This window comes from Egretta garzetta, unplaced genomic scaffold (genome assembly GCF_000687185.1).
Source record: "Egretta garzetta isolate BGI_Z169 unplaced genomic scaffold, ASM68718v1 scaffold497, whole genome shotgun sequence".
Lineage (NCBI taxonomy): Eukaryota > Metazoa > Chordata > Aves > Pelecaniformes > Ardeidae > Egretta > Egretta garzetta.
Genome location: NW_009260349.1, coordinates 309,933 through 315,352, shown reverse-complemented (window position 1 = coordinate 315,352; position 5,420 = coordinate 309,933).

Genomic DNA, 5,420 nt, shown 5'->3' with positions numbered 1-5,420 from the left:
GCCCCCCCCCCCCCCCAGCCACTACGGCAGCACCTTGATCCCGCGGGGCCATGGGCACCGCCGCCTTATCAGGGAGACCAGGGTTAATTATTTCCAGGCACAGAGTGGTTCCCCGCTGCTGTGGGGCCCTCGGCTCCCCTGCCAACCCATGGGCGGCCGGTCTGGCATCGCCTGCCAAGGCGTGGTGGACCTGTGGCATTTATCTCCCCCACTGTGGCTCCTCCTGGGGTCCCCACAGGTCCCCACGCATCCCGGTCTGGGGGAGCCAGCACATCGCCCCACACTGGGGCTCCTGTATGGGTTTGGGGCTGCCTAAACCCACTGCAGATGCTCAGCGCAGGGCCCAGACAAATTGGGCACCCGTGTGTGTGCAGAGTGGGTGCTCCCACGGGAGCAAAGTGGGTGCTCAGGCGTGAATTAATAGGGCGCCCATGCACGCACTAACTGGGCACCTATGCCTGAGCTAGATGGGCACTCATGCAAAAATAAACTGGGCGACCATGTGTGGAATAATTGGGCACTCGTGCACAAGTTATTTGGGTGCTTCTGGGTGAACCAATTGGGTGCTCATGCATGATTTCATCGGGTGCTCATGCATGAACCAGCTGGGTGCTCAGGTGTGAGTGGAAGGGTGCTCATGCATGAACCAGCTGGGTGCTCATGCATAAGTTTTTTGGGCACTCATGAATTTATCAGGCACTGATGCATGGACTAATTTGCACTCATGCGTAAATTCCCTGGGCACTCCTGCGTGAACTAATGGGGCACTCACGTGTAAATGAGTGTAATTAGTAGATAACACACTTGTGCACGTACTAATTGGGCACTCAGGTGTAGATGGATCAGGTGCTCATGCATAAATTAATTGGACACTCAGGCATGAGCTGACTGGGGGCACATGCACCAATTAATTGGGCACCCATGCATCAACTAACAGGGTGCTCACACACGGACCAGTGTGCAAGCCAACGCAAACTAACAGGGCACCCATGCATAAACCAACCAAGTGCTCATATATAAATTAATTGTGTGCTCATGTGTGTATTAATTGGGTGCTCATGCGTGAAGTTATTGGGTGCTGATGCGGAAATGACTGGGGTGCTCATGCATGAGCTAATTGGCGCGTAAAATACCACGGTGCTCCGGGGTGAACCCCGCGCACCCTGCAATTTATGCCCAACACACTCCACCCCTTGCCTCTGTGAGACACGTATTTAAGAATTGTCTGAACATGAATCTGTTACAAACTCCACTTTCAACATCATCACAATGTTAATATTCACCAATTACGAGCTCCCCCCTCCCTCCCCGCCGAGCGGGCGACGGGGCTCAGCACCGTGAGTGTGCATGCGCTCACTCGGGCTTCACTCCTTGCCCCTTGGGACGCAGATTTGGGGGTCAGCATCACAGCCCAAACAAACACCCCCCGCCGAATTAGCCCTTGGTCCCCACAGAGCGACCACAGGGCTCAGTACAGCCGTCGGTGCAGACTTTCACACCTTGCTCCTGCAAACACGGACCCAGGAAGGTCCCATCAGTCGGCACAGACGGACCCATCCCCGGTGCCAGCCCCTGGCCCTGCGGACCAGGCTACGCAGGGTAACCGCATCGCAACCTGAGCAGTATTACCGATTTCAGGCCTCCTCCTTACAAAACATGTAGCCAAGAGCACGGCAGCAGCTCAAGCTGTTGGAGGTACCCACGGCCTCATCCAGCGCCCAAACGGGCGCTGGGCAGCATCCACTCAGTGCAGCACGGGCATCCCACCATGGGGAGAGGAAGGATGCTCCATGGGCAGGACCTGCCGCGTGCCAGGGACGATCTCTGGCATCCCGGGCTGTTGGGTGGCTTTGTGCAGGCTGGGGAGGGGGGAAAGCACCCACTGGCCCCTGGGGACAGCCGGAACGTGGGCACGAGACTCCCCCAGCAACACAAATCCCCTGGCTCTGGCACCAACCCCCCGGCACGGAGCCCAGTGCCTGCAGGAGCTGCGCTGTGGCGGGGGGGGAAGGGGGAAAAAACCCCAAGGCTGCCATGGGCTCAGTGCTCCCCCAGGACCACCCATCACCCCGTCCTGGGGCACCTCAAAGCCCGTCCATTCGATGAGGGTAACTTTTAAGATACGCCGCATGTCAGCACTTCAGAAATTTGGGTTGTTTGGCCTGACGACTCAGTCTCATTAAAATTCAGGTTTAAATACGTAACCAATGTCCTGGTTAAACATTACAGAGCACACTGTCCTCCTGCCCTCTGTTGGGGCTTGGCCCCAGCTTGGGGCTACCAGACTGCCCCGGGACTGGGGTTGGCTCCCGCTCCCGGGCCAGCACAGGGCCAGCTTTGGGGAAGCACTGTTAAAACACAACCCCAGCAAAACCTGGCTGCAGCACTGGGCACCCCCCCATGAAAACAACCGCGGCGAGAGCCTGCCCGATGACATTTTCTTTTGCTCCCAGTGACAATGCGCAGCAGCTTGCCCAAACCACTGTGCCTCCACCTCAGCCCCGTGCACCCCAGCACTGCCCCGTCCTTGCCCCATCGCCCACGCGCTAGGGGGGTCCTCGTGCAGGTACCCGTCCTTGCAGCATCCAACCGCAAAGGGATGCTGGAGCAGCCTCAGCGCGCAGGCACCACCACGGCCAGAGCTGCCTACCTGTCGGAACGGGGCGTCCCCATCCCAGCTCGCCCATCTCCCCGCACGCTTGCCCAGTTTGGCTTCTCTCCCCATCAGACACAGACATCGTCAGCATCGTGACTGGGTCTGGGAGCCTCCAAGCCGTTCGGATCACAAGCCCGACGCCGTTATTGGTGTCATTTGTTACCGCTGAGATACGAAGCAGTATGCGGAGAGAACCACGCGTGCATTTGGCACTCTTCTCGCCAGTGGTTGCCATTAGTGGCTGTCTTACTCCCAGACTGGATAAACAGGTCCATGAGGCAGCTCTGTTCTCGTCTCCCCCGGGGCCGGTACCAACAGGAAAGCCAATATGCAGTTAAAATCCTTTTTAGACTTTATTAAATATTTAAGGGCCTGACATTAGGCTGTGGAAATTGGGTTCAGGGAAAAAGCAGCAGTCGCTCTTTGCAGCAAAGGCAGCAGAGGAAGGGCAAAGGACAGCGCCTTCGTTTGGGAATTAATGAATCAGACTGAAACACTCCCACAGCGGGAGCGGGTGGCTGCGGCAGGTCTATCCCGGGCTGGATTTCATCCCGGCTTCCCCATGTGCCGACGCAGCGATGCCCCACGGTAGGGCAAAGCTTCCTCGGTGCTGCTGGGAGCAGGGATGGAGCAACCCCCCTGCCCTGGCCGTGGAGGGGACCTGTGTCCTGCCCCCTTGCTCAATCTTCCCCTTGGCTACGGGGATTTCGGCGTGGCCTGGCGCTCCAGGGTGCTGTCACCAACCCACGGAGCTGTTCCTGCCCCAAGCAGAGAAGATTCCCCTCCAGACCCAGCGCGGGCAGGGGAAGGGAATTCTCTGCAACTCAGCCACCAGACCCTGGAGGCGAGGGAAGGTCAGGAGGACGCTGCAGGGCAAAGCCACACTGGTGGCAAGGCCACCTCTGCCACCTCTGCCCCCTCCCTGTCTCACCCACAGGGATGGGGCCGCGCCAAGGGCTGCCGAAGCGGAGGGCGCTGGAGGCACGGAACACTCGCTCTCCACGGGGGGTAGCACGGACACCTAGGACACCTCCATGGGGTCCAGCCATTGACCAGGAGATGCTGGAGAAACACGGGTGGATGGAGCACAGGCAGTCCTCCTTCCATGTAGAAACCAAAAATGAGCCTCGAAGGGAGAAGAATGCGTAGGAGGTGCAGGGAGCGAGCCCCGTGCTGGCACCACCAGGCTGGGGAACCTGTAGCCACCGAGGAACCCCAGCGGTGGTCACCATGCCCTGGGCTGAGCCACCTCGGGCAGGCAGGGGTGCAGGCCATGGACCCTGGCTCCCTTTCCCACCCAGCTCCCTAGAACACCCAGGAGGCTGAGGAGGAGAGGGAGGAACAAAGCGACCCCACAAATGTCACCCCGATAACAGAGCGAGCGCATCCATGGGCTCCTCCCTGAAGCAGCTGCCGCCTTTGATGCCTTCAGAGCTTCTTGTTTCACAACCTTAATTATAGCGGCAGCAGCAAAGGTCAGGAGAGTGGTTAAGCAGATCCATTAACATGTCAGGGGATAAATGAAATGTGATTCTTCTGATGCCTGAGCGGCAGCAAGCAGCAGCCTGAGCGTGGCCAGCAGGGACGGCTGCTCCGCTCTGCTGCAGAGGGAGCCCAAGGGGCCCTTGGTCACGTCTTCCCCTTCCCACCCCAGCACTGCAAGCACCTCCCAGGGACCACAGGGACCCCCCAAAACTTGTTTCTGATACGCCAAAACTTGCTTCGCTTGCATTTACCCACAGAGCAGCAGGCCCATGTGCACATGGGATACCCTGACATGAGATTTGCTGGGAGCAGGTTGGGGTCTCCCTGGGGAAGGGGCTGGAGATGCCCTCTGGACCACCACAGCCCTCCGGAGGCAGCACATCAAGCTTGCAGTGAACCTGGGCTGCAGCGGCCACCTTTGCAGCTCTGGGTTACATGCAGCTGCAGAAAAACAGGCCCTGAGCAAAATCCAGCCCCTGGGCATCCCTCTGGTGTGTCCTGCCCATCATCCTCCCCCAGGGGCCCCTGGGACAGCAGACTCACTAAGCTCCCCTTTCCCCAGGGCATCTCCAGGGTGCTTGGGCAGGCGCTCTCCTCCTCCCCCCAAAAATTCCCTTTTGGGCTCCTGAAGACCCCATTACACACTTCTGATCCCTGAGCGGCAGCAAGCAGCAGCCTGAGCGTGGCCAGCAGGGACGGCTGCTCCGCTCTGCTGCAGAGGGAGCCCAAGGGGCCCTTGGTCACGTCTTCCCCTTCCCACCCCAGCACTGCAAGCACCTCCCAGGGACCACAGGGACCCCCCAAAACTTGTTTCTGATACGCCAAAACTTGCTTCACTTGCATTTACCCACAGAGCAGCAGGCCCACGTGCACATGGGATACCCTGACATGAGATTTGCTGGGAGCAGGTTGGGGTCTCCCTGGGGAAGGGGCTGGAGATGCCCTCTGGACCACCACAGCCCTCCGGAGGCAGCACATCAAGCTTGCAGTGAACCTGGGCTGCAGCGGCCACCTTTGCAGCTCTGGGTTACATGCAGCTGCAGAAAAACAGGCCCTGAGCAAAATCCAGCCCCTGGGCATCCCTCTGGTGTGTCCTGCCCATCATCCTCCCCCAGGGGCCCCTGGGACAGCAGACTCACTAAGCTCCCCTTTCCCCAGGGCATCTCCAGGGTGCTTGGGCAGGCGCTCTCCTCCTCCCCCCAAAAATTCCCTTTTGGGCTCCTGAAGACCCCATTACACACTGGGAGCGCTTGGAGCGGGCAGGCACGCTCACCGGGTC